The sequence below is a fragment of the Pimephales promelas genome, chromosome 3 (genome assembly GCF_988280905.1).
Source record: "Pimephales promelas chromosome 3, fPimPro1.hap1.1, whole genome shotgun sequence".
In the NCBI taxonomy this organism is placed as follows: Eukaryota; Metazoa; Chordata; class Actinopteri; order Cypriniformes; family Leuciscidae; genus Pimephales; species Pimephales promelas.
In genome coordinates this window covers 36,971,550-36,983,090 of record NC_142771.1, presented here as the reverse complement: position 1 = coordinate 36,983,090, position 11,541 = coordinate 36,971,550, and the positions used below count along the sequence as shown (strand labels likewise).

General features: G+C 39.2%; 1 protein-coding gene across 1 annotated transcript in view; it reads left to right on the top strand.

The window, feature by feature from the left end:
• slc25a17l (solute carrier family 25 member 17-like) overlaps positions 1 to 4,146 on the top strand; it is a 36,436-nt gene extending 32,290 nt beyond the window's left edge. The window contains exon 10 of the transcript XR_016155201.1: positions 4,058 to 4,146. The gene's annotated coding sequence lies outside the window, so the exon portion shown is untranslated. The remainder of the gene's footprint in view (positions 1 to 4,057) is intronic.
• The last annotated feature ends 7,395 nt before the right edge of the window (positions 4,147 to 11,541 follow it).

Sequence of the window (11,541 nt, the reverse complement as noted above, 5' to 3'; positions counted from 1 at the left end):
TCTCCGTTAGACGGGCTCTGACCATTCTCAGTTGTAACTGAGTTATGGTCTGGCAAAGCGTCATTTACAAATAATTTCCAGAGGGCCGTCACCAACGGACATCGCGGGTAGACCTAAAACCAATCAGAGCGATGAAGGAGATGACATATGCAGAACGGCGGACAAACATCCCCGAGTGTTGTTCTTTGCTCGGTTTTTAACAAAAAGGAAACGTTCAAATCGCTTAAAACAGACGCGATAGCTGATTTGAATGAGTGATGTTCGATGGCGCCATCCATCTTTGTATTGTAGGCTACAAAATCTGCTTTAAAATCCCAGCACTGTCGTCATCGTGTAAAGCCCGCCCCAACGTTTCTGATTGGTGCTGCAATTTTTTTTTGACGTATTGGAAATGGGCTTTAATGAGATCTTTGCAAGACTAACTTCAGAGCAAATCTAAATTTGTTAAAAGTTGTCTGGGTTTTCCCAGGCTAAGTATGTGGCAAAAGTAGTGTCAAATTCACAGTATTCCTAAAACACTAGGCAAAAAGTACCCAGATGACGAACTACTTCCGGTGAGATTCTGAAGTGTGCATATAAGATTGAACTTTACTAGCCAATGAAGCCACGGGGGAGGATTTATAAATGAGTTTAGTGACTGATGCAGTCATGCAAGTGCAGCGCCTACACTGTTAGCAATTGATGTCATTTTTACAGGAAATTTTACAACAATGTATTGTATTTGCGTTTTACCTGTAAAAGGCAATGCACCATGGGAAATTAATGGACAGTCCTGTATTATTATTGTAATTTCACTGTATTCACGGAGTTTTACAATGGTTTTACAGCCACCGCGTTGCATCATGGGATCTTCGCGGTCTGAATTTTGAATTTTTAGGCGGTTAGTTCTAAACGTACATTCTGGGAGTAAGCCGTCATTCAAGAAGACGGAAAAGAAGCAATTCTGGGACGAAGGTAAGTTATCTTCACGTTATGTAATTTACTGTTACCGTTACACATGTATTTTTATAGCGTAAATAAAACGTTATTAGTTCTCGTTATCTGAGTGGATGGTGACGGTTTCGTCTGCTTTGATTAGATAACATTTATTCTTCCATCAGTCCATTGAAATCGGTTACGTAACGTTACGGGTAATTGCTAACATTTGCAACCTTGTTCTTCACAAATTGATGCTATTTTAATCTGCCTGAAGTAACCTTACCCAGCAAGCAATTTTGCGTCTAAAAGACGTCTAATAGCCGTCAAAACATAGCCCAGACGTCTAGGCTAAATCAAGGCAAAATTTGGGCTGTCAGTGAAAATCTAATAGACGTCTAACCATAGCCCAAGAATAGACGTCTAACCATAGCCCAAGAATAGACTATAGTCAACAATTAGATATTGAACGACTACATTTATACGTTTAATAGACAGTGCATATGGGTCTAGGCTAAAACAAGGCTAAATTTGGGCTGTCAGTGAAAATCTAATAGACGTCTAAATGTAGCCCAAGAATAGACTAGTCATCACTTAGACAACTATTAAATGACTACATATACATACAATAGACAACAAAATGGCTAAAAGATTCTTTTCACTCAAATATAACAGGTTCTCATAAATGACAAGCCATCATCAAAATATATACATAAAAGGCTTTATTTATTTATTTTTATTTATAACGCACTTTGATGATTGGGCTGGGTTTGCCTGCACTTTTTTCCAAAACTATACAGTAAAATGACTTGACAATAAACACAGTAATAGCCAGGGTCCCTTTGAACAGGAATCAGTTGAGAGAATGAGCAAACCTATGAAGGAACACTTTTTATGAGTGTTTGAACATGGGACGTGGTTTAATAACACACTTTGATGATTGGGCTGGGTTTGCCTGCATTTTTCTCCAAAAATATACAGTAAAATGACTTGACAATACATACAGTAATAGCCAGCGTCCCTCTTAACAGAAATCAATTGAGAGAATGAGCAAACCTATGAATGAACAATTTTTATGAGTGTTTGAACATGGGACGTTTATATCGTTTGAACATGGAAGTGCATATATATATATATATATATAGATAGAAATTCAATGATAATTGAATGATTAAAAGCCACTAAAAGCCTGTTGCATCATATTTGTCATTTACATTAACATAAAAAAGTAAAATAAGTAAATAATCATCATTACATATAATAATAATGAGTGTATACAAACATTAAAATCAACAAAAAAATGTTTAATAAATATATCGATAATTAATATTATTATTCAATTTCATTCACATTAATAAAGTAGACAATAATAATGTATAATAAAAAATCAAATTATATATATATATATATATATATATATATATACGTGTAACACACACACACACACACACATATATATATATATAAACTAAAGCTATATAAGCTATGTAAAAAAAACTAATGATGTATGATAATTAACATTAACACGAGCATGAATAAATTAAATCTTTAAAAAATAAAATTTAAATTAATGTTAATCATATAGGCCTAAAAACATTAAAATAATAATAAAAAATGAAAAAAGTCATGTTTTTAAAAAAAATATATATATTTTTTGTCTCCAAATAAGATGGAAAATAGCAGAAAGTAGTCTCTAAAAAACATAAATACTAACAATAAAAATGTATGATAATGTTTAATAATATGAACATGAATACATTATACTTGGTATAATTAATATTTAAGCCTAGAAAAATTACAATAACAACAAACAAACAATATTAAAAGTCATGTTTTAGGAAAAAATCGTGAAATTGCATTATTTGTGTCCTAATACGATGGAATATCAGACAAAGGAGTTTTAAAATCAATTTTGGCGTCTTTCAGCACCCATACCGTAAGTGCAGGATTTGACGCACATATAAAAAAAATGTGCGGTTGGCTTGACCGTGTATTTTCCACGCGCGGCCCACTTGACCGCACAGGGCTCCAGACTGCGACCAAATGGTCGCATTTTGCGACCAAAATTTGAGAGTGTGCGACTGAATTTTACATCCAGTCGCACATGTGCTATAGAAGGCTTTCAGTCCACAAATCAGCCTAACAGAACCATGGATTTAGGCTAATGTAGTAAGTTAACTCTAACCATAAATATGATAATGTGTAAGAAAGTCAAATGCTTACAAGTAGCCTAGCAGCTACACATCTTTTCCCAGCACTTCAATAATATCATATATAAATGTTTTATTTTTTTGTATTTTTTATGTGATTACCAACACATTTTTTGTTCATCCTTTAAAGATTGTCCTAAAAAGAAAAAAAATTGAGATGTTGGAAAACTCTTATTTAAACACTTTAAAAAAATAATAATACCATTGTAAACAGTAGGATGTGTATTGGCTATTTTCGCTCCATATACATATTTTCACTACTTTTATTAATTAATATTAAGACATTATAAATGATAATAACTAAAGTTAATTTCATCTACACCCTAAATTAAGCTTAGTGATTTATTGTCAGCACCAGTGCTACCAAATTTTTTTTTTTGTAGAACTCGCTGTGAGTTCTCATTTGAGGTGATGCTGCCCTCAACTTTGAGTCTGAAACCCTGTGAACTTAAAACAAAACAGCATATCATAATGTTAAGTCTATTTATTATTAAAGAATTTGTCAGTATTACAGTTATTTTGTGGGAAATTTGAATAATTGCATTGCAAGCTGATTTAAGGTGTGCCCCTAAATTTTCAGCTTGCGCTCCTAAAATTTTCAGTTAGGGGCAACAGCGCTCCTAGTAAAAAAAGTTAGTCTGGAGCCCTGCCGCAGTAGACGCTTTTATTTTTATAATCTGCTGATGTAACGCCTACTTATATCATTGTTGTGGACATAACTGTGTAAATCATCTTGTGTTTTTTTGCCATAGAAATTGTCCTGTACCTTGTGTTCCCTCTGACCTTTGTGTCACATCTTCACCTCTCACACACTTCACACACAAGCGCGCGCGCGCACACACTGATAGTGCGCGCGCATTCATATTGGACCCTGAAGTGTAGCTCTGGCTGTGTTTTGATCAGACTGTGCTCTGTTTATTATGTATGTCCAGAGCTGCATTGATACCGTGTGTTCAGTTGCACAGCACCGCTTCAGTTATGGCAGCTTCAGTGGAAGATTTCAACAGGGCCAAAGAAAAACTGGGCACTTTGAAGGAAGATCCAGGGAATCAAGTCAAACTGAAGATCTATGCGCTGTTTAAACAGGTGAGAAACTGACCAATAAAGTCCTGCTCTTGATTGACATAGCTTAAAGGAGTAGTTCACTTAAAAAAAAAAAAAAAAAACTTTTGCTGATAATTTACTCACCCCCATGTCTTCCAAGATATCCACGACTTCCTTTCTTCAGTCGATAATAAATTAAGGTTTTTGATGAAAACATTCCAGGATTTTTCTCCATATAATGGACTTCAGTGGGAAGCAAACGGTTCAAGGTCCAAAAGACAGTTTCAGTGCAAACTGTTCAAAGGGCTTTAAACGACACCAGACGATGAATAATAATAATAATAATTCATCACATTTATATAGCGCCTTTCTGGACACTCAAAGCGCTTCACATAGAGGGGGAAATCTCCTCAACCACCACCAGTGTGTAGCATCCACCTGGATGATGCGACGGCTGCCATATTGCGCCAGAACGCTCACCACACACCAGCTTACTGGTGGAGAGGAGACAGTGATGAAGCCAATTGGTATTGTTACGACCCCAGTCTGGGTCATATTATGTCGTTTTGGTTGTTCTTTTCATTTGATTTGTAGGTCGGAGTTGGAGTGAGTGACGTCATGATGGACTGATGGTGTTCACCTGTGTTAAGAGCTGATGCCGGCAAATAAAAGCAGCTCCCTTCAGTCGTGACGGGGGCGCTCTCCCCTCGTGCCATTATTTTGTTGCTTTTGTTATTGTCTTGTTCTTATTTTTAATTTAATAAATGTTATTCCTTTTTCATTAAATCTTACGTGTCATTCCCTTCTTTGTCGCGGCTTGTGAGCCGGCCGTGACAAATGGGGGCTCGTCCGCTTGTTTGTAAAACCTTTGAAATTTCCTGTTATTTGTCGACCTGATTTGGAAAGCGTTTTTGTTGCGTTCGGTTATTTTGTAATGAACTTGGCACGTTCATTAACTGAACGAAAAAAAAAAAAAAAAACCGGAAGAATGTTTGTTTGAACGCTATTGTTTGGGAGGTCGCAATCGTCGTTTGAAGGGAAATGCGCGTTGGATTCGTTGCTGTATCAGTTAGCTGTTCTGTGCTGTCTCTAAGAGTTAAGTGATTTTACTAATCTTATTGTGGTGAGAATATTGTTGAAGTTCCCTTGGTTAGGTGTAGCTGCTTGGTCCCTTTTGGAACAAGTGGGTAATGTAATTTTTTTTATTTTTGTGTGGTGACCGTGAGTAGAGCAGTTGTCTCGGGAGCATGTCCGTGGTATGAGATAGTCGCCAGCGTGCTGGTTGCTTTTCTTGTACCAGCGGTAGTTGGTGCTTAAATACCCCTCGCCAGTAACCACACGAAGATTAGGGGTGAGTTAGTTAGTTGTTTTTTCCTATAGATAGGGAAGGGGAACATTTTATTCTTACCACGTGAGGTTTGTGAATCACATTATTAATGGTAAAGTAAGTATGTCTACCCTTGTAGAAGATTTTATTAATTGTCCCTCTGTAGCATTACTTGAGTCGTTTTCAAAAGATCAGTTGTTTAGCATTGCGGATCATTATGAAATCGAGCTTGTAGATAAAAGATTAAAAGAGAGTACAATTAGAGAAACAGTTAAAACAAAATTGATCGAACAAGCTATATTGATTGAAATGTCTGATACAGCTAGTCAAACTAAACCACCCGTTGGCTCGTTAACTTTTGAACAACAGGAAAGGTTATTGCTGTTACAGCTTGAAATGGAGCGTGAGAGGAATAAAACTAAACAGACAGATTTACAGCTGCAGAAATACCGTTTGGATATTATGAGAGAAGACCGAAATGGAGATGGTTCAGAAGATGATTTTCAGGGAGCTTCTAGACTATTTGACGTTGCGGGAAATTTGCGTTTGATGCCTAAGTTTTGTGAGCGAGATCCGGATACATTTTTACCTTGTTTGAACGAATTGCGGACGCGAGAGGTTGGCCCAGTAAGGAACGTACACTGCTCTTACAGTGCGTGTTTACTGGTAGGGCTCAGGAAGTGTATTCATCTCTTCCAGTCTCAGACTGTAACGATTATGACCTCGTTAAAGCAGCAGTTTTGAAATCGTACGAGTTAGTACCAGAAGCGTACAGACAAAAATTTAGAACATTGTCCAGAGGTGTTAATGTTGCTCATGTTGAGTTTGCTAGAGAGCTCAGTGCTGCATTTAATCGCTGGTGTATGGCATCTGAGGTAACCACATTTGAGGAGTTGACTGACTTAATCGTGCTAGAACAGTTTAAGAATTCTGTACCTGCTCGAATTGCGACTTATATAAATGAGCAGAAAGCAGACACAGCTGCTAAAGCTGCTGAATTAGCCGATGATTATGTGTTAACACACAAGAGTTTTGAGTTTCAGAGAAGGGATGAATTTATTGAAGATAAAGGAGATCGTATGTCTAGAAATTCATCTCTTATCTGTAATTACTGCCATGGTAAAGGCCACTGGAAAAGTGAGTGCCCTGTGCTTAAAGCCAAGAGTAAAGGGGGAAAATTTCCTCGCGTTAAACCAGCTGCTCTTGTGGCACCAGTCTTGAGTCCTGTTAAATCAGTGTGTGAAGGATTTCACAAACGAGCTAACCTTTTAGAAGATGGTGATTATGCGCCTTTTATCACCTACGGACATGTGTCGATGGTTGGTACAGAGAAAAAAATTCCAGTAACAATATTGAGAGATACGGGAGCTTCAGAATCTTTTATATTGAAGGATGTGTTGCCATTTTCATTTTCGAGTGACACTGGTACTAGTATTCTTGTCCGAGGAATTGGGTTGGATGTGGTGTCTGTTCCTTTACACAGAGTAATGTTGTCATCTGAGCTTGTGAGTGGTGAAGTGGTGATTGGAGTACGTCCGTCACTGCCTGTGGATGGGGTGGATATAATCATGGGAAATAATTTGGCAGGGGGAAGGGTATGGCCTGATGCATTTTCACCTCCTGTGGTTTTATCTGTTCCTCTTCCAGGTCCTGACGAGAGTCACAAGAATTATCCGGAAGTGTTTACTGCATGTGCAGTAACTCGTTCCATGACCTCTGCACAGCCAAGGGTAACTCTTGATTCTGCTGTAGTAAAACCATTCTCCTTGCCTGATGACTTTTCTGTTTCTCCTTCTGAGTTGCTCCAGGAACAGCAACTTGATTCTTCTCTCCATCAACTGTTTGAGAATGTGATGTCTTCTGATGACATTAGAAATGTTGCTCATGGGTATTTTTTGAAGGATGGCATATTGGTGAGAAAATGGATTCCTCATGGTAGAGATTTTGCTGGAGATCCTGTCATGCAGGTGGTAGTTCCAGAGAAGTATCGTTCACTGGTTTTACAAATCTCCCATGATAAACTTGCAGGTCACTTAGGGGTAAAAAAGACCTATCACTGAATCCTTCAAAATTTCTTTTGGCCAAAATTGAAGACGGATGTGTCCCAGTATATAAAGACATGTCATACTTGTCAATTAACAGGTAAACCAAATCAGAAGATCAAACCTGCTCCATTGTATCCTATTCCTGCGGTCAGTCCGCCGTTTGAGCACCTAATTATTGATTGTGTAGGCCCACTACCTAGATCAAAGTCGGGTTGCATTTATTTGCTCACGGTGATGTGTGCCTCTACGCGCTACCCTGCAGCATATCCTCTTCGTACAATAACTGCTAAGTCAGTGGTCAAGGCTTTGACTCAGTTCATTTCCATTTTTGGCATACCGAAGATTGTGCAAAGTGATCAAGGTTCTAACTTCACTTCTCACTTGTTTTCTCAGATCTTGAAATTGCTGCACATTAAGCACAATAAGGCTAGTGCTTATCATGCTCAAAGCCAGGGGGCTTTGGAGCGGTTCCATCAAACGCTAAAGTCTTTATTGCGTTCACATTGTACAGAGATGGAAGGTGATTGGGAACAAGGATTGCCGTGGTTGATGTTATCAGCTCGTGAGGTATGTCAGGAGAGTACTGGGTTTGGTCCCAATGATTTGGTGTTTGGGCACACAGTTCGGGGTCCGCTGGCTGTACTCAGAGACCAGTGGGTTGAAAGTGCACCACCAAAAAACTTGATAAGTTATGTGAATGACTTTAAGCGTAGATTATATGAAGCAGGTAAGGTGGCAAAGGAACAATTGCAGTGTTCGCAAAAGCGTATGAAGACTATTTTTGATCGACGAACTGAGGAACGGAAGTTCATGCCTGGCGATCAGGTTTTGGCGCTTTTGCCTGTTGAGGGCTCTCCTTTTCAAGCTCAGTTTACAGGTCCCTATGTGGTAGAAAAACAAGTTACTGATTTAAACTATCTGATTGCCACTCCAGAGAGACGAAAGTCCACCCAGTTGTGCCATGTTAATTTGTTGAAGCCCTATTATTCACGTTCTCACAAGATGTTGGTCGATGAGGTGAAACCTGCATTAGTAGTTGAGAGAATTTCACTTGTGGGGGAGGAAATGGATGAGGGAGTTTCTTTTCCAGATGATACCGTGTTATTGGGACGTTTAAAAAATTCAGATACTCTTAAAAATTTGTGTAAAGTGCTGGCCCATTTGCCTGAGGATAAGTCTAGTGATTTGATTGATCTTATTAATCATCATGTTTCCTTATTTGGTGATGTACCTTCGCGCACACATTGGTTGGAGCACGATATTGATGTTGGGGATTCGAAACCTATTCGCCAGAATTTTTATCGGGTGTCTCCAAATAAACTCTTGCATTTTAATGCTGAAGTTAAATATATGCTGGATCATGATATTGCACGACCTTCATTCTCTAGTTGGGCATCTCCCTGCTTGCTTGTCAATAAACCTGATGGTACTTATCGGTTTTGCACCGACTACCGAAAAATAAATAGAGTAAGAAAACCAGACTCCTTTCCACTGCCTCGTATTGAGGATTGTGTTGACCGGGTTGGCTCGGCGAAATTTGTAAGCAAGTTCGACCTGCTTAAAGGCTATTGGCAAGTTCCACTGACCAAAAGAGCTCAAGAGATTTCCACTTTTATTACATCAGAGGGGTTATTCTCTTATAATGTTTTGAGTTTTGGCCTTAGAAATGCGCCTGCAACCTTTCAGCGGTTGATGAATCGGGTTGTGTATGGGTTAGAGGGAGTGGCCGTCTATCTGGACGATGTAGTAGTTTTCAGTGATTCATGGGAGCAGCACTTGAAGCATATCATAGCCCTGTTCTCTCGTTTTGAAGAGGCTGGCCTGACCGTCAATCTGGCGAAGTGCGAGTTTGCCAAGGGGACGGTGACTTACTTGGGTAAGGTAGTTGGACAGGGATGTGTGCGACCAGTTCGGGCCAAGGTTGAGGCCATTGATCGTTTTCCTTCTCCTACTACTAAGAAGGAGTTGATGCGGTTTTTGGGGTTAGTAGGCTACTATCGGGGATTTTGCAGGAATTTTTCTACTGTGGTAGCCCCCCTCACTGATTTGTTGAAAGCTAAAGTACCTTTTGTTTGGACATCTACCTGTCAGGAAGCTTTTGAGGCAGCTAAATCACTTCTTACGTCTTCTCCTGTGTTGGCAGCACCTCGTTTTGATCGTTCTTTTCAGGTATGTGTGGATGCTAGCAATGTGGGTGCTGGAGCAGTGTTGTTGCAGGCTGGAGAGGAAGGAATTTATTGTCCAGTTAGCTACTTTTCAAAAAAGTTTAATTCTTATCAGTTGAATTATTCGGTCGTTGAAAAGGAAGCACTAGCTTTAATTTGGGCTTTGAAACACTTTGAAGTGTATGTGGGATCCGTGTCAGACCCATTGGTTGTGTATACGGACCACAATCCACTTGTCTATTTACATTCTTTGCGGTGCCCAAATCAACGGCTGACTCGTTGGTGCCTTTTCTTGCAGTCATATGCGCTGGACATCCGACACATCAGGGGTACTGACAATGTGGTAGCTGACGCATTGTCCAGAGCCCATTGTTCCTTTTAACTGTTTGACTAACTATGTTTTGCTCTACTTGTCTGTCTTAAATTGCTTCCACAGGGCCCGTGGTTGCTGAGGATATTGGAGAGTAATACAGAGTGGTGGGTCTTTCCAGTTTTGGGAAGTATCGGGTGACTGTGTTCATAAATGTCCACTTTTTTTATGGGTGGGGGTGTTACGACCCCAGTCTGGGTCATATTATGTCGTTTTGGTTGTTCTTTTCATTTGATTTGTAGGTCGGAGTTGGAGTGAGTGACGTCATGATGGACTGATGGTGTTCACCTGTGTTAAGAGCTGATGCCGGCAAATAAAAGCAGCTCCCTTCAGTCGTGACGGGGGCGCTCTCCCCTCGTGCCATTATTTTGTTGCTTTTGTTATTGTCTTGTTCTTATTTTTAATTTAATAAATGTTATTCCTTTTTCATTAAATCTTACGTGTCATTCCCTTCTTTGTCGCGGCTTGTGAGCCGGCCGTGACAGTATATATGGGGATGATTAGGAGGCCATGATGGACAGAGGCCACTGGGCAAATTTGGCCAGGATGCCGGGGTTACACCCCTACTCTTTCGAAAGACATCCTGGGATTTTTTTATGACCACAGAGAGTCAGGACCTCGGTTTAACGTCTCATCCGAAGGACGGGTGAGGGTCTTATCAAGGACCCTTCGAGTCATGACTCGAAAAAAAGATTTTGATGAACAGGTTTGAACAGGAGAGTCACGAACAGAGCAAAGCAAGGCGAGCATTTGAGCTTATAAAACTTAAACCTTTTTATTTATTTTTTAAATGACCGCTCGTTTCGCTAGATAAGACCCTTTTTCATCGCCTGGTGCCGTTTAAAGCCCTTTGAAGCTGCACTGAAACTCTCATTTGACAGTGATAAAAAATAAAAAACTGGATCTCACCTGAGACCTCTGTGCCCACGTTTGTCCACGAATGGTGAAAAAGTGAATAGGGCATGAGGCTAGCTAGATTAAAATATCCCCACATCATCACACACCATTCATCATTGACATGAAACCAGCTATTAGGCTAACTGAAGTAAAACCATGCCAATCTCTAGGTGTGGTGGAAGGTGTGTGATGATGTGGGGATATTTTAATCCCAAAGGCCAAGGGAACTTTATCAGGATGTATATTATCCTGGATCCATGAAATAACTGACTTTTAAAAATAAAAATCTGCCTGACTCTATGGGAATTTAACATAGGGGTGCCCTGACTTATGCACCCTGTATTTTAAGGAAGAACATTTATTTATTTATGATACATTATTTATTCACAAAGAAAATTTGTGTCCTTAAAGGTTGGAGTTTTCATCATTTTTCTAATTAAGGCATTAAGATCAATATCCAAAAGATGATTTTTTTTATTCCTCTTTTTAGGCAACTTTAGCATGGGTGTCCAAACGTATTCACATCACTGTATATATTCACATAGATGATTTTAAATTGTAATAATAT